We start from the raw sequence: 18,943 nt of genomic DNA, 5'->3' as shown, positions 1-18,943 counted from the left end.
GAAACGCGGATAAGGTGGGAAAGTGAAAGGCATTTTTTAATTATTTTACAAATATTTTTTGATGAGAATTCCTCCTTTACGACGACGAGTCGGGGGTGAGAGCAGAATTTCCGGACTCTTACTCTGATCAGCTATAGCCGCTCGTTTAAGATATTGTTGTATAATATACCTACATCAGCCTATACGCGAGGTGATAAATGAAAAATTAATTAATTGATTAATTGATCCCACATTTTAAGCTTTTTCGAATAAAAGGGTGTATAAGTGCAGAAAATGTAGGTATAATGTACGCGAAATTCAAACACATATTTCAATACCTCTGTTTTATATCTTCGGATTGATTTCGAAGAAACGACGTAATTGAAAACAAGAAAAAAAAAAATCAAACACCAAAACTCTTTACCAGTTTGGAATGTGTTTGAGAGACAAAAAAAAAAAAAAAATACTCTACACTTGCAAAAATTAAATTTCAACAACTATTTCACGCAAGATTTTTGCAATAATAATTGAAAAAGTACTGAAACGATCAAAGCCAAAATTTAATCAGTTCCAAATTTGGAAAAGCCGCGTCGATTAAAAACAAAATCATTGAAAACCGGTAACTCGTTCTCGAGATATCGCCGGGCAAAAAAATTGATCACAGACGTCCGTTTAAAAATGATATAAGATGATTCTCTAAATTTAAAAACGTGGAGATCTATTGAAAACTCAACTTTTTATGTTCGGGGTGATTACAATAACTTCCTTTTTATCTCGCTGAAAACAGAGAGACTGAAAGTTGAAACAAAAAAAAAAAAAAAACACTAAACACGCTACAATACCATTAGACTTATTTGCAAACATGAAACCATTTATAATCTGTAAAATTGTACAGCTAAATAGAATACTTCCAGACGGTATTAAATTTCGACGCTGTCGACGTTTTTTTTTCTCTTTTCTTTTGCGTTTTTTTCTTTTGTCGTTTCTACTTTCCTCCAGACGAGAATTGTGATTAAATTTGCAACGCGTTATACGTATAATCTCGTGCCCATGACTATTTTAATAAGGTAAATCAAAGAGGAATGGGTTTTGTTCACGGGAGAAACGAGACAGGTAAATAGGTTCAAGTACGCCTATGGTAAAACAGGGAGCGAGATCGCGACGTGAAGGGCGCTCAGTCGGTGTGATAGAGCAGAGCTACTGACTAGGTGAACTCCGTCAGCAGCAGTAGCGGACCCAGTCAGCGTCGAGGTGCGGACACGTCACGATTCGATGATTAATACGACGGTGGCATGCGAACCGAAAGTATAAAGGTGTCCGCAATGTTCCCTCTTTCCTCCCTCTCGGCCTCCCTTCAGGGACGCTGCTTAACGATGGGAAGTGAGTTCCAGCGTAGTTTGAGTAGCTTTTAGAACTTGAAGCTTTGAAGGTTATTATTGCACATGTGCACCCAACTTTTGCCTGTCACTTCGTGGGCATGTGAGGCACGATGTTGTACGAATTGTAAACATGGACGTGCAGATATGTGGAATGGGAAAATTTTACCGCCACCTTTTCCTCGGAAGAATAGTCAAGAGTCAGACGGTTGGAGTAGAAGTTAAATAAAATTGAAGAAATTGGAAAGAAAAGAAAATAGCGAGATTAATCTAATTCTTGAAGTCGACTAAAATTGAGGAAAAACTACACGATGTTGAGGATAACTGTAATTGAATGAAATTAGAAGTTTCGCAAAGTTGAGCAAAACTACAAAATGACCAAAATTGCGAAGTTGAGTTAGAATGACAATGGTCGAGCATTTTTAGTGGGAATTGGTTTGGCAACTTTTTATAAATTTCACCAATGGCTACAAGAAGTTTGAAAAAAATTCCGAAACCCTTTTGGGTTGGGTAAGAACATCATGCTAAAAATGATCAAAATCGAATGGGGGTCAGGTACATGGGTTGCTAATTCGACATGGAATGTTTATCTCCGGTGGTATATTTATAACTATAAGTCAGTGAATTTTTACTAACTCAAATTTACAGAGTTAAATACCTGTAGAAAATTGCGAGAAAAACAGTTTACGATAATCGTACAACCGTAAACGACAACGAAAAGATATGAGAGACTAATTGAGGTACATACGACAAGGAGGAGAAGAAGGTGGAGGTGGAGGAGCTTTGTCCTGGGTACACAGTCACACGTGTCGAAGAGTGTATACTTAGGGAAGACAAGACCATAAACTGTATAAATAAATGCATAAAAGATTGGTAAAACCATCGAGAAAAGCAGGCAGGCAGGCAGGCAGGCACTCAGACAGGCGCTTATTGACCCGCATATAGTGAAAAGGTGCGGGCAAACGGCATAATCCGGATGGATAATCGGCTTAGCGTTGGTTCTCTCCGCCCTCCTCGTCATGGTTCCACGTTCCACCTCCAAATTGTTGTGCGGCATGCAACAAAATGATGGAAGATGCAACAAACGCAAATGTCGAAGCTCTTCTTCTTCTTCTTCGTCTTCGTCTTCGTCATCGTCGTCGGCAAACAAAGGCCACGAGTATAGATGGATTTCACCCGATAGCTGTTAAACGGAAAAACGTCACGGGGAGCGAGAGAGAGAGAGAGAGAGAGGAAGAGGAAAGAGCTCAGGTAGTTTTTCAGGTAGTTAGCATCGGTAGCCGATGTGCTTTGGGGTCTCTTACTTACACTGCACTGCAGAAGAAAGGAGCGTGACGACGTGGTACATTAGCTCAGGGGGTTTCATGGGGGTATATATTTGCTGCCTGCCTACCTACTGCGGAAAATGGAAACGTATACACACGTCAATTTATTGTGTGCAACACCCCGAGTAGATGCACCGACAGAGATGATGGATGGGGCGGGTCCCATTCGTTGTGCAAATACAAATACAAATATAAAAATGAAAATGGCAAACACTTTGAAACGCTCGCAACTACACACACACACACACACACAGGCACCGACACTATTGGAGAATACTCTCTTCCTCCTCCACCTCCTCCTCCTCCTCCTGCTTCTTCTTCTTCTTCTCTCTAAAGATGCTGATAGGTGTGACTGCACATTACACAAGTTGGAACGTTATAATACCCGTAACGTATATATCACATGTACCAAAGCCTTGTTCACCGAAAACTAGGTATAATGTCAAAGATTTATGACAGCGAACATTTCTGTGTTTACCTTCCGTATCAACGAATATTCTCAAGGTGGTACCAGTCGTAGGTAGGTAGGTAGGTACTGTCCACACTTTGGAATCCAACGAAAACTTGTTTTCCTATTTATTTACGTACATATGTTGCACAAGTCTTGAAAAACTAAACCGGATTACAGACGCTACAGTTCGCATTCATGTTGAATGTTAAGCAGAGGATTGATTACTTCATTCGATATAAGAAAATATAACCTGACTTCGTTACTAACTAAATCCTTCAATTGCATCATACAAATTTTTATCTACCGAGAGTTTCCAAACTTCGATTAACTTGGAATTGGTTTTCAATTTTGGATTTCATTTTTCTTTTTTTGATCCTTCTTAACGACGACATTTTTGCAATTTTATGATTAACATCGGAAATTTCAACAACTACTCTTTGATTTTCTACATAATCACGTGAAGTAAAAGCCCAGTAAAACGTAGACTCGGTGACTGATACATGCTTAAATTCTTATTTGGACACATTAAACATCTGCCGTAGAACTTTCGTCACGATGATGATCGTCATCAGTCGAACGGTTCGCGTTCCATGGATATATACATATAACAAGACTGTAACACGCGGACAGAGCGATAAATGTCAAGTGAGCCAAGGATGGTCCCTATACAATCTATCCATCTCTAAACATGTGTATGCATACGTATCTTCGTACATACGTAACGTACATGTACGTACATATGTACCCATAACATATACTGCAGCCGGAATGCTTCCTGTGGGAAAAAGCGACCGCAGAGCTAATTGGATGAAGTCATTCCGAGTTTAATAGTTATCCGTCTGACCAAGTAGAGGGAAACAGAGAGATAGAAGCATAGGCGGAGAGAAAGAGATGACCACGTGGTGTCGAATTAGGGAGAAAAGCTGACACCTTGCTCGTCTCTCACATCAGCGCATATGGTGTAAAAAACGCAATTCCAAAACACGAGCATAGTCCAGGTGCATTGAAATTCTTGAAAGTTTTAAGCTCCAGCAATTGGCGTCATCTTTTTCATCTCCCTCTTATTTAACAATATCTAGCGACTTGATATCAATCCAAAATTGATAAGGTATTTTTATTTAAACACGTAGCTGAGACAATCTAAAAATTATCAGAAACATGTGAACATACACCTCCTATCATCACCGCGACGGAAAGTCGACAAACAAGTAGTTAGTGTTTAAGGAATGGCCTCTTATACAACTGGCGGAGGATGATGATGCAGTGCAGCAAAAAGCTCGGTGATCTTAAGGCCTCGCTCACCATCTCTCTCTCTCTCTTTATCTATCTCTCTCTAGGTTTAACTAGACGCTTCCTTATTTTCCCAATGATAAAATAAACATAAATTATGTACCAGAGAGAAAGAGAGAGAGAAAGAGCAGGGACGTAAGGAACGGTTGTTACTGCTGTGTTATTAACACTGGTGCATGTCAGAAACGTTCTCTCTATCTACTCGATGCTGTCAATTATAAGTTGAGAGAGGATTGTGCGATCAAAACGTACCGCGGGTCTGCGGTACTGCAGTTTTGTTATAACTACGTTATTAAAGTAAGCGTACCAGTTATTGACACGTTTAGGCCCAATTATTGGCTCTCTCATTTTACAAAATTATAAATTTATGGCACAAATTGTGAATTATTCGATGACCAAAACCAATCGCTGGATATTTAGACACTACGAATAAATTTTTTGGTAATTTTGGAACTAAGGATAAAACAGATACACAACCAAAAGAGGATCAATAACTGGTACACTTACATTCGGTAAAAGAAATTGAGAAGAATGAGCAAAGAAGTTGTAACTCGAAGGGAAGAAATAAAAACAGAAATGTCATCGAAATTGCGTGTCGTATAGACGCGTGTGTGTCCAAGTATCATAAAAGGTTCAATCTGTCGGTAAACGTATGTATATATTGTATATGCCAAAGGGTTATAGTCATGTTTCAGGGTCGCGTAAACGAGCGGGCCAATTTGAAGGGGTGGCAAAAGCAAAGGCATGCAAAGGGTAGACGGTTGGAAGGCTGAAGCAACGTCGAAGAGCTCTTCGCGGCACCGTCAGGTACGAAACGGCACGGTGCGTCACGAGGCGCCTTATCACGACGTCAATTCGACGACGACAAGGAAAGAAGGAATTGGAAAGGTGGCTGAACGACTGGAACGAGCCTATAGAGCCTGAGGCCTTCACCCTTCCGGTAGAAACAAGCCTGTCCTAGGTTACAAATGCATAGGGTATGGTGATTCATGATGCATCTTATGATATTTCGACCTATCAAGATCTCGTACTGAAGGAATAGATCATTACAATGGGCGGGGGTACAACTTGGATGGTCTATAATCTTATCACCGGATTGGAAACGTGGTCATTCGCAACTTACATGCGCCATGCCACCATTTTGCTATCAATTTCAATGAAAAAATTCCAAAATGGTCTTCAAACTATAGATAATAAAGCCTTTAGCCTCAAATTACTTCAAGTGTTTTCAATTTCTTAAAAAAAAAGAAAAAAAAAAACTTGAGCTGAGGTTCATCGTACCATGCTCACTAGTCTTCAATCATCCTCTGAAAACTGATCGAAACGTCGTGTAGGTACATGACGAAAAAACTGTTTAACATCGATTCTGAGAGTCGATTTGATCAGTGAAATGAATTGGAATCGTACCAAATCACGTGATTGGTAACTTGACATCAAGTAGACTCGAATCACTGGCCGTTATACCAACTCGTACATCATTGAAATCTTCCGGTGCCAGTTGAAACGGGCTCAAGTCTCGTCAAATCAATTTTCTGTACAAAAGAAATTCAAGATACCTCAAACGGTGACAGTTTTAATAATGATACCGTGACTGGTGTCCTAGTCCGTTATGGACAGTTATTCGAGTATATTGACCAATCGAAGAGAGAGTTGGATGGTTTCATCCAAGAAAAGTTTTCATTCTTACCAAATAATACAGATTATAGTATTACTAACCGCGGTCGGTTTTCTTTTCCAACCGCAACGCTGCAAACACATCGATTAATTTCTCCCTCTCTTGTCAATCATAACAGAACATCGAACATCCAGGTCAAGCGTTAATTTGTCCCCGTTCCCACTGGTCTCTGAATCTTTTGAACTAATACTCTCAAGAACTTTTCGCGAGAATATAACAGTCTTATCTCACGTACCGGGATGAAGAATCTATATTAATATCCTCTGGGGAACTTTACAGTCGTATCCGAATGACCCTGCGAATTTTAGTCTATAATGTATGTATGAGGTTTCGCGGTACGTGGTAAGTAGAGCGGAGAAAAGCGTCTCTGCATCTAAAACCCGGAGAGAAACCAAGAAAACTGGGAAGCACTAGCGGCCGAAGTCGTCCCCTGGGAAAATACGGGAAGGAAGAGGGAATGGTACGTGAAGTCGGTAGTCAGGAATCGGGACTCCTTGTATACCCGTTATCGCCGTTTTCTCACGCGCGAGATTTCAGAAGAACCATTCCAGGAAGCTGAAAACGAAGAAGACGAAGAAGAAGGAGGAGGAGGTCCTCCTTTTCGTCACTTCTACTAGTGATTTTCACGTATCGGTGAAGAGAGGCTGGATGGTTGGGTAACTAGATAATAAGTAGGAACAAGTCCACGCATAGAGACGTGTACACATTAAGGTGGTGCCCTAAACGTTCACTTATACAGGGTGTCAAAATTTAAAACACATTTCGTTTTCAGTGGAGCTAATGGTTCAATTATTGGAAAATGTGTCCTACAAAAGTTGTATGGTTCAGAGAGTGGGACACATGAAGAATTTTTTTCGTGCGGTCCAGCATCATAACTGGTGATGCTGTGAAGGTTGAACCAGTTTAAAAAAAAAATGGAATCATGCATTTTTGTTTATAGATTGGGGCTGTTGAGCCCTTTTTCGTGTTTGGAATACGTAGACTGCGTCACACTTCAATAGAATCGCATAACGGTTACGCACAGAGTGAAATTCACCCCATCTCGAAAAAAAGTGACGATACATGTTCTACTTCAAAAATGAGTTCCAAACATCCAACAAAAAATATCTAGGTATTGTTTAAGGATCGCAGAAAAAGTTGTTTCAATTTTCCTGACCAAATTTTATTGTTTAAATATTGTAAAACGTCGACAAAGTTAACGTACTAAAATGGACTCTACGAGGAGAGTCATGATGTAAGAAAACAAGGTGTGTACCAGTACCGAAGACCGATTTTCGCTCAGTCTGCGTCTGTCCAAGATGACGTCACAGAAATCACGTAACTAGGTTAGGTACTTGAGGTTACTTATTTATTTCCGTACATTCTGTTTGCTGAAAATGCCAGTTTCTGCGGTCAAAAGTTGAAGAAGTAACGATATAAAAACACTAAAGAACAAAATATCAAGCCTATTACATGACTTCACCTTGGATATGTTTTGTGATTGGTTCAACTGATTCGCACGAGCATTGTTTAACCTTGTTTCCTGACATCACGTGATGATTTTGAAAAATATTTGAGGTTATATTCACCCCAATCGACCAATTAGAGTAAAGTTTGATTAAAAAAGATTTGTGGATTACATTCTTTACCTAAAAGAGCTAACAATGAGAGACAAGCCTGTAGTAGGATAGCAAATTGGCGTTGAAGCAGAAAAAAAACGAGATTGTTGAGCTGCAGTATAATTTCATCGAGTTTAATTTATACGAATATGTTTTTCGAATTTATGAAAATCTTGAACAAAAACCATGCAAAGTACGATACTCGATGTCTTTTACCTTCATCCTATCCTCTACCTCTCTTTCCAATTCGGTTCCCAATACAATGGAGTGGACGGGTATAGAAAAAATTCGAGTAAAATGAGAAGAAATGAATGAAGAAAGCGGGTGATGAGAAGAGGAGATGATGAAACCGGCTTCTACTTTGCTCTCGTCTACTATTTCGTTCCCCCAACGCCACACGATCTCTGGATTATAGAGATCCTCGGTTATGGGTTCTGCGATGCTGGGCGCTGGAGAGGCGTGCGAGCGACGCGTAGGTTGATTCATAGCGCCAACTACTACCCTAAAAAACTATTATTCTCTTCCGTCTTTCTCTCTCTCTCTCTCTCTCTCTCCCTCTATATATTCCTCCGTCCCTCTTCCTTACTGTTTTTTGTTACCGGTCTCTTTATAGTCGTCTCAGCGGTATTTCGACGTTCTTTTACATCGTTCGTTCCATTCGTTCAGGCAAACCTGTCTCTCGCCAGGTTATTTCATCTCCCTCCTCTATTCGCCACCGTCTGTCATGTATTTCTATCGCTCGATGTTTAATTTCACGTTTTTTGTTTTTAGTTTTTTTTTGGTTTTTGACTCACCGATCAGGCAGTGAACACGAAAATATTGATGGATAATATAAAAATCACAATGCAGCAATTTTTTTATTCATTAGTTTCTTTTTTTTAGGTACAACCGATTATTTAATATCGTTAATAAAAATTGCCAAGTAACGATGGTATAATTATAATAAGAATAGTAATAATCAAGGAGTTAAACCGCAATCGGCAGTGTCGACTTTCCTTTCAGCGAAGCATGGCAGTAAAATTACAGTGTCGTTATCAAATCGTCACGCTCGTATATATATATATAAACGTGTGTGTGTATATGTATAGCGATGGCCATATCTTATCCTTATGTTAATAACACTTTGCGTAGTCTGAATTCCGTTCTTTTTATCAACTTTTTCTCATCCGCATCGAAAAAACTTTTAAGAGGAAAAAAAAAAAAAAAAAGCAAAAACTGCCCCCGCATCAAAAATAGACTGTAATAAAAAAAAAACTTGGAAAATAATAAAATTTTATAGGCGGGTGTAACGCTTGCAAAAATATAATTTCCGGTATTATTGCTGTGTATGAATATATCTGTATATATATAATATGCCTGCTGAACGGCAGGTATACGGATTGAAATACAGCGGCAGTAAAAGAGGTGCGTGGTACTGGTTGTGCAATTGAAAAGGGAATAGGAAAAATAGGTAATAAAAAAAAAAAAGAGAAATAAAAAAAATAGAGAAAAACGAAGTATAAAAAGTCCCGGAAACGTTTAATAGCTTCTCTGAAGGAATCAGGTATTATTTCGGGCCTTGAATGGCGGATCGTGTATTGTGTTACATATTGTATTATATATATAGTACATCGTTGCAGTTATAGGGTTTAAATATTTTTATATATATATATATATATGCGTGTCTGCAGTGATATTAAATATATGTATAATGTATACATGGTGTATACACTATACAGTATACATGTATAAAATAGATTTAACCTCTAGACGGCCGGCAATGCTATGATTCGAACATATCCGGGGAACATTGGGGGATGATTATATGGGAGTATCCCACCAAAGTAGGCATGTATCAACGAAAAAAATCCCGGCCGCCAGCAGGTTAAAGGAGCTGTGCGAAATGATATATAATATACATGGTGTACGGAAAACGTAGGTCGTGTCACAAAAAAAAAAAAAAAAAAAAAGGAAAAAGAATTATGTGAAATAAAGAATGACTGGCTGGCAAAAGAATATTTTACACACAAGAAAGATAGCAGTGGAATAAAACCGAGGTAGACACAAAGGGTCTCCTCCTGGGCGCACGTAAAAAATAGCGTTATAAAATTGAAAAAAAAAAGACATTCGTTGTATATAGATATATGAATTTTCGCTTGAATATAATATAGACGTAATATCAAGTATATGATATATATATATATATATATATATATATATAATATATATAAGAATAGCATAAATTGTATGATAAGGCGAAATAGCACGCGAATAAAAATTCTTTTTCAAAACTTTTCATCGCAATAATATCGTCGTGTGATTTCGGTGACGTTTAAATGGCAATTAAAACGCGATAGCAATTTCCGAGTATAATTATTCTGGTACGATCATAAAGAATGAAATTTTTCTCAATTCATCAGGACGCGATGATCGAGTCTTGAATAGATTGGTGTAACAGGGAAGTGGCGCAAACAACGGGGGCCAATCGGAGATGATAGTTTTTTCTGGATTTAGGATCGGCTTGTTTCTAATTATGATAATGGCTCTCTCTCTCTCTCTCTCTCTCTCTCTTGCGGATGATGATGATAATGATGATGATGATGATGGTGATCGCGGTGAACATCTGTCTGGTGTGGGGGGTAATTTGACGGAGGTGGAAGGAGGAAGGATAAGCGCTATATACCCGGGGTCTATTAATCATACAAATGGTTCATTACGACGGTATAGGTTTAAGAAGACGCGCGGATAAGCGGAGAGGAGAGAACGGGAAGTCAGAGACGGAGATGGAAGCCGGTTCGAATCGTACAAAGTTCACTGATCATCCCCGAAATCTGTATATATATATAGTAGGGTGATCCTTACTTAGGGTGTTGATGATTTTTTTTCAGACCATCCCCCAAACCAACTATAAATATTTCAAAATCAATTCTAATCCGTGCCTGTAAATGGATGGATATCACCATTTAAAATACACATTTTTCAGATACATTCTCAGCATATAATTTACTGTCAGAGTGACGATGTTCGAATCAATCTGTAATCGCGAATATTTAGTGAGTATTAGTACTACTATCTGAGAAAAAATTCACATCATCGTACCAACCAATCTCCACGAATTGCACACCCTAAAGATTTGACTTATTCTTTTTATTTATAAGAAATGCAATTGTCTATATTACCTGGTACGATGTTGTGAATTTTTTCTCAGATAGTAGCACTAATGCTCATTAGAACCTCACATTCATAGATTTTTTCGAACATTATTACTTTTACAGTAAAATATACACTAAGAACGTTTCCGAAACACGTGTATTTTAAATTGGGAAATTCTTCCTTTTACAGACACGGGTTACAGTTGATACAAAAGTCTGAAAAAAATTGTTAATTGTTTTTGAATTATTTACAGTTGATCTGCTGGGATGATCCGGAATAAATTCGTCAACATTCTAAATGTTGGAACACCCTAATATATATTATAATAATATGTATACATTGCTAAAATGCGTGTGAGAAGTTTGCTTCTTTGATATGAGGCTGAAGTTAGTAACCTTACATTGCAATGGTTAACGTTTCGGAAAAACCGTTATTTCGAAAAATTGCAAAGTAATGCTGAAAATTCATTAAATCGTAATGAGGCAGAAATTTTATTGATATGTTAAAAACTTGACTAGATACTTCAAAGTCACTGGAAGCTAATAAAAAAAAAATAATAATAATAATAATTTTTCGTTACGTTAACGTTACTGAATTTAGCCTCGGTCTTTGATCACGGAATCGTGATGAGGTTAAAGTTGGCAATTAGTTTTAAGATAATAATCTTGTATTACGCAAATTGTCTTCAACTTGAGTGAAAAATACTGATATATTAATTTTTAAACGCAAGTTATTTCACGAGTCTGAAGTTGGTAACATTTACGTAACGAAACGGCTTGGGGGAAAATCGGTATTGTGCAATTACTGAATTATCTTCAAGGAGTTGCCTTTTCAAAATATACCTATGATTTATGTTTCGTTCGTCATCGTTATCATTATTTACTAAAGTTCGGACAATCATAAATCTGCGAAGTAAGTAACGATTTTTCCTGAGCATGCATCCGTTACTGAAACGTTACTAACTTCATCCTCGTAATATTTCAAGGTTAGAAATGGTGGATTTGATTTTTTTTTTCAACGTTTTGTTACAATTCGCGGGCTTATTTAACTTCCATGATGTTGAAGTTGGTGACGTTACTGTAACGATGCGATGATATGTTTAAAAGAAATCGTTACCGCGCAATTTTGGAATTGTCTGAAATTTAGTGAACAGTAATAAACAAAACATAGCCATAATACATATTTTGTAAAGCCAACTCTTTGAAGGTCATTCTAGAATTAAACGATAATGAATTTTTCCATCATGTTTCGTTTTTTTTTTAATAACTTCAGCCTCGTTAATTGCAACCTCACTTGAAATCAAGATTCCTAACTTATCTGCAGCAGCATGAGAAGAAGATTCTTTTACCATTCGATCTGTAGCTAATCATCTTTTTCTCCGCAGTTCTTTAATGTGAGATTAATCCACGAGGCTTAAGCTAGCAGTCAGAATTAAACGTTTCAATGTTCATTCGAATTAGAACAAGGCAGCGAAGTCCGAAAATCAAAACTTTGTGAAACACCTCGAAGAATCTCGAATACTTTATCAGGCTGAAACATTGGGTAGAAAAATTACCATTTTGCAAGTTTATAGTGACTGAATATCAGACATTTCTCAAACTGTTAAGAAATAACGATTTTCCAAAACGTTGATCATCACAATAACGTTGCCAACTTCAGCCTCCTGTATAATAATACTTTTATGAAATTATAAGGATAAAACCGAACCGCATTTATCTATTTCCAAAAATTTCAACACATTTGACTGCTAACTTCAGCTTCGTAATGATCGTTGGTTGTTGGAATGAAACTGAATCGAGCCCGCCAACGAAATGTCGATTTCTCTGTCCGTCTAACTATCTTCTGGATGATAGAAGCGTCGGTTTGTTTACAGACTAACTACTCGTTCGGTCCGTTGTTTACATAATTATTTGCATCCCACATCAACCCTGTCGTGACGTAAGTATGTTATGTCTCAACTCGCCCACGTATCACAGTCGTTGTTGGGTGTAAGATACACACGTGAATCGTAACTCTTCTTCCTCTTCTCTACGAATAATGTACATAACATGTACGTTACATACATATGAAAATCAACGTATCTCTGTCTTTCTGTCCGTATGTTCGTTCGCTTGTAACTCCGGCGCTATTGAACCGATTTTGATTATTTTTTTATCTACGGATAGCCACAACGTCTGGCTGAGATTCAGGCTATATTTCAATACAGCCAGATCAGTGGTTTCAGAGGTACAACGATTATACATGTAAGCCAAGTCGGAATGGGATTACAGATTACGGATAAATGAAAGTAATATTCAAGAGTTTACAACGTTTCGATAATGAGCTCCGCAAAAAAAGTCCACGAGAGCAATTTCGACGTGTGTGATAATTTTCCTTCAGAAAGCTTTTAGAAAATATTCGCGGGCGGAGCCGCAACGGCCAGATAATCGTATAATAAAACATAAAAAAGAAATCTTTCTTCACACAAACAGACGAGTAACCGCAAGTACGGTTGTAGATTGGGCAGAGCTTATAAAACTTATCAGCCAGCGGCACGATATCGTCACCGTCAACTGGATGATTAATGCTCGTTTGTCAGTTCCGCGAAAATCAAATGAATTGGTCAAAAGACCAATTATTGATATTGCGATTTAAATTGTTTTTAATATGTTTTTTTTTATGCCTTCGAAGTTCAGAACTAATTTTCCGCCTCGATTGATCGTCAATTATTTTTATTTACACTCGTTAGGAATGGCAGGTTGAAAGAAGAAATTCTAAAAATAAAAATCCGCGATCATTTTGCAACGAACCGAATGTAAAAATCGGTACGACAATCTGTGAGGAATTTATTTACGAATATAAAATAAGAAATTTCCTAATTGTAGTAATCGGACCAACTATACGGAGTTTTCAGGTAAAACAGTAACGGAACGATGTAATTTTTCTGACCTTGTTCTTAACAAAGTGTTTTGATTGTAAAATTGAAATTCAGTGTCGAGACGTTTTTTTTTTTTTTTTTTAATCAGATTCAAATTGACCAGCATTAGTCGTCCCGTTTAATTTTCGTTTTGTTACGTATTCAATTTCACACATTTCTGACCTGACTAAACGTCTCCCCGACATTATTAGGCTCAACTAGAGTCTAGCCTATGTTTTTAGATCATTGACGATGTTTCAGGCTGAACCGAGGTCTAAAAAACACGATCTTTCTACATCTGTTTTCGTCCTCATCTAACTCTTGTCTGATGATCATTCTCGGACGTAAGATGTGATAAAATTCCAGAGATGTACTAAAAAGCGTGGAATCAATAAGATCGATCACGTCGACATATCGATGACCCAAAATCGGAGACACATTTGAATAAAAAAACAACAACAATCAACTCGGACTAATGAAATCCCAGTGTTCCAAGTCGTTTGTTAATTGCCAAGAATAATTACATGATTTATGACTGATGTTGGCCGTCAGAACGTGAAAGAATTTCAACGGTAAAGAGAGGGGTAAGAAAAAAAGGAGGAACGAGATTTGAGGAAAAATTAACACTGGTAAAAACACAACGAGGTAACGTTAATCGACCAGAGAGGAGAATTACCACGTCAATATCAATTATATCATTTAACGAGGGTGAAAAGGGTGCAGAAAAAGCGACGAAAAGAGAAGACGACTCCTCTTATAGCGAGAGGCGAAAAACCTAAAAAAAAAAAGATTTATAATGGCATTCCGTTGTTCGTTTGACTTATAAATTATTAACATGTATCTTCTCGCAACGCTCCAATTTTTAATAAGGCATATGTAATAAGTGACGAGAAATAGCAACAGAGAGAGAGAGACAGAGAGAGAGAGAGAGAAATTCTGCGAACGTAGAATAATATGTAATGATCTCTGCGTGTTTCATTAGAATATGAGTTGCAGCAGGGAATTCAAAGTTCCCGAGCCTCAAGAAGTGAGTGAGTCATCAAATTATACCGGTAAACTAAAATTAGCAAACGTTATAGTTGTGTAGTTGAAACTAGGTGTTCACGCTGATGATTGCCGAGTTTATACCTCGAAGAAATTTATATTCTACCCTGGAAAGGGGAAGAGAATTTCAAATTTCGAACATCGCTAATAACCACATCACGACCAAGAAAACTGTATAATATAATGGTTAATAATTGTTCTGCAAACTTAGTTCGTAAATCGTTTGTTATTAACGAGCAAAGTTTTGATTAAAAACGGTAGACGACGCGATTCGGCTCTGACCAACACCAATTTTTATAGATCTGTAAGTTTCTATCAACCGTTTGATGTAGTAGAGATGCATGTTTTTCAGCGCGTCAATCATCAGTCATCGAACACGTAATGCGTATAGAGCGAAAGCCCGTTTCACAGTTTTTACGTTTTAATCGCTTTTATCGACAGCGCGGAATGGTAAACGTCGATGAAAAACAAATACAAATCAGCGCGTGAAACAAACGACGAGTTATTATAGATTAGAGAAACTAAACCAGGGCATGAAGTCATTTCTAATTCCTTTTCAATGACGATTCTTATATTGTTTGGATTGTCAATCGGTAATTATGTGTTCCATATTTCATGATTTCGGATTTCTTTTGACCCTGATCAATGCGGAATATTATATTATCTAGAGTCGTGACATTTGCTCCAAAGTGTTGTGATAACTACTACTCCGAAAATTCGTCTCTTCAATTCTTACTGCAATAACTTAACGATCTATGAATGTGTGCGTAATCTTTTCATTCTAAATTCGATAGATCGTAAGATAAATTCCTAGGATTCAAATCGAGATTTTAGGTTTGGGATATTTTAAGGAATTTTAAGAAACACAAACTCACTCGATCGTTGACGTGGCGTTGAGTCCGTTACTCAAGAAGAATCTCCAGATATAACAGAACAACAATGAAACGTTGAACACACCAACAACAATTGAACGGAAACGAAACCATAAAAATTCACTGTCACAATCATAAACTAAAACAACAAACAACAACAGGAACCACAAGTTGATGAACAGCGAAACATAAATCCGCGAACGAAAAATAACGATTAGATAGATAGACAGGACAGCAAACGTACGTATCTATCAATCTATCTTATATCCAGTAAGAGAACGTATAAAACTGCAGCACTTCCACTGAGATGCAGAGGGTCGGATCCGCACGCACAAAACACTTGGGGAGATATTTTATACTGTATCCTTTATTCGAAACGAACTATCTCCTGCTCAACACCTCACAAAATATTTCAAATTTTTATACACGTCAGTTGCCTATCTCAATTTGATTTACGTATTCCAGGGCTGTAATTACGATAATTGCTAAACGATCTCGATCTCCGCGTTGCTTTTCCTCTCCTATTCTCTTTATTGCTTCGTGTTTCGGGCGCGTTTTGTGAGAATTTGAATGTCGTTTGATCGAAACCGTGCGCTTGTTATTTGAATATTATTTATTTATTACTCGAATATCGTAGAGCTCGATTTTTCTTTCTTCTTCTTCTTCTTCTTATTCAATATACAGCGTATTTGTCATATTTATCTTGGACGTTACGGAGGAACTTTTGAATCACACGCAGCAGGTTCTTTGAATACTGGAAGAAATCTGTTCCACCCGTTGCTGTTGCAGCTTAGCGATTAGTCGATGATCACCGGGCTCCTCGTATTTCACTGATACGCAACACCATTGACAAGTGAAATAAAAATGACGTTGAAAACGGCGAATATCATCGAAGGAAACACACACATGGACACACACAAAATCACACACTGATTTACAATGCAGGATTATTAAATCTGCACCCACCAAGGTACGATAAAAGAGATCGATCGTCAGGTACAACGATACACCTTGTTTCGAAAAGGCGATATCAGCGTCCCTTTTTCGTCTAATATATCGTGTATCGCATCGTATCGTACATATATCTCGTTATCCAACGTGTCGAGATAACCAAATCGTAAGCAATCGTACAAACGCGATCGTCAAGACGGCGTAGTGTCCTCGCGTATTTCCATGACTGATTAAAAACGGCGTGCCATTTGCCGGCCGAAGAAGCAGCTGCGAATTATCCTACGGTTATGGAAATCGCCGAGTTCCCCGCAGGAGGTAAAACCGTAAAACACGATAACTTTTTCGCCACTCTTATTAATTCACTCACGTTCCCGGGCCTTGTTCGATTGTGCGTAGAAATTCTACCTACGTCGAAATATCCGTCGTTCCTATCCGTGAATCCGACGGTGGTGGACTCCGCGGAGCGAGAACGGAACGAGAAAGAGAAAAAGAGATAGAGAGACTGGAGCGAGACAGAAAGACACACACTTAAAACGCGCGCGCCAGATCCCGATCCGTCCCTTTCGGCGTCGGCGGAGAAACTAAAACCCGGTGGGGATCAAAGCCACCGGTTTTCCCCACCACCGATCATCTCCTCCTTTCTACCCTCCCCCCTCCCTTCCTCCCTTCCGTAGCTCTTTACTCCGCGAAGCGCCGACGCGACTCGCAGCGCCAAGCGGCCGCATTCAACACACAACCATCAAGGTTGTCACACTGCTTGGATTGGTGGTGTACGTGAAGGCGGTTGACGCTTCTATCTGCCTATCTGCCCGCTCAGTGCTTACACTACCGGTTCCCGTCTCTTACCGTCCCTGGAAATAAGGAACCGTTAGATGATTCCCCTCCCCCCCCTTCTCTCTATTTCCAGTTCCAACGTCCAACGTCGCCGCGGCCTTGCTAGAAATGCAATGGATTTTGGAATCTGGAACATCGCGATCTTTCCGGGTTTGCAGTCTTGTTGAACTTGACGACAGCCTATGTAAATATTACCTTCACGAGACTGTGAGGGATGTTATGGTGGCAACTTTGATCTGTCGTATTGAAGTTAGTAACGATTCGTGCCGAGGAATTGAAGAACCGTTAGTTTTGATGTTTCGGAATTGTTCAAAGTTCGGTAAATCGCAATAAAACAAAACATGATCATATTTCGAAATCTTAGTCCCTTAAAAAATATTGTAAAATTAAGAATATAGTGATTTTTTTTTCATTTCCACCCCAATGTTTCGTTAGGATAACGTTACTAACTTTAACCCTCTGATCAACACCGTTATTCGTCGCTACTTAGACGAATGCCATGGGTTATTTATGACCTAAAAGTTCTATTCCTTATAAAACTGATTTAGATCATATGTTTTTATAATCCTGGTAGTTAAATGGAATTATCAGAATGTCCTGAGTAAGAATATGCAAACACAAATGCGACATTTACATTCAGTAAATAGTTATTTAATAGAGAAGACAAAAAGACACGAAATATAGCCTTCGGAGGACCGTAACTTTTAAGGTGCCGCCGGATCATTAATGACCCAGCTGTAGACCAGAGGGTTAACCTCGTTTGATGTGTGATCATAGTGTCGAAAAATTCTTCCGTACCGACGAATTCGAGGATCTTTGAGTTTGACCGTGAACTAAGTATGAGGACCTTTTCCGAAACTGTGTTCGGAAACTTGATGGCAAGGTCTGATCACATCATTCAATCCGCCATGTCGATCCCCGCCAACTAATCTGTACCAACTTCTTAAAGTTAGGTTAAGAGTATGTTTTATACCATGCAATAAGAGCAAATGGCATTGTCACAGATTGAACGAAACCACGTAGTTTCCTTAGCAATTCGAATTCCATGCGGAAGTGGCGAAGCTTTTGCTGCTGGAAAAACCTCGTCTGGGAAAGTTGTTTCAAAGATTCTTGAAACCCGTCATAACACACACCGGTCAATGGCCAGATTCAACATGGCGTCGGAATGGCTAACACCGCTATAAATATGTTTTCCGTCACATGACGTTGACGCGTAGAGGTATATATATATACACACAACACTCCAGCCCGATGTGCATCATGTTTCACATTTGTATGTGTATGGTATGTAACATAACGTGTGTAAACGTACGTGTAACAATAGCATTAAACGAGATGACGACAGACCTCTTTGTACCTTCAATTTGTTACCCACTTACAATTAGCTGCTTGCTGCACCATATAAGCTGCTGCTTCAGAATATATATGAAGCTGCATGATCAACTCGTCGCCCTTTCTTTTCCTTCCAACTAACGATCAGCCCTTTGCAGGTCATATAAGTGATTAGTTCTCCCTTTTAC

The 18,943-nt window shown here is 38.5% G+C and overlaps 1 protein-coding gene across 8 annotated transcripts in view; it reads right to left on the bottom strand.

The window, feature by feature from the left end:
- Positions 1-18,943, bottom strand: part of LOC124182751 (latrophilin Cirl) — a 237,435-nt gene that overhangs the window by 79,226 nt on the left and 139,266 nt on the right. For 6 of the 8 annotated variants that reach the window (XM_046570382.1, XM_046570380.1, XM_046570385.1 and 3 more), the window contains exon 1: positions 15,642-17,151. The exons of the other annotated variants lie outside the window; for them this stretch is intronic. The gene's annotated coding sequence lies outside the window, so the exon portion shown is untranslated. Of the gene's footprint in view, positions 1-15,641; positions 17,152-18,943 lie in introns of those variants that run through there. 8 annotated transcript variants of the gene reach the window in all.

The sequence above is a fragment of the Neodiprion fabricii genome, chromosome 5, assembly GCF_021155785.1.
Source record: "Neodiprion fabricii isolate iyNeoFabr1 chromosome 5, iyNeoFabr1.1, whole genome shotgun sequence".
NCBI lineage: Eukaryota > Metazoa > Arthropoda > Insecta > Hymenoptera > Diprionidae > Neodiprion > Neodiprion fabricii.
The sequence above is the reverse complement of the archived record's forward strand: the minus strand, read 5'-3'. Positions and strand labels throughout refer to the sequence as shown.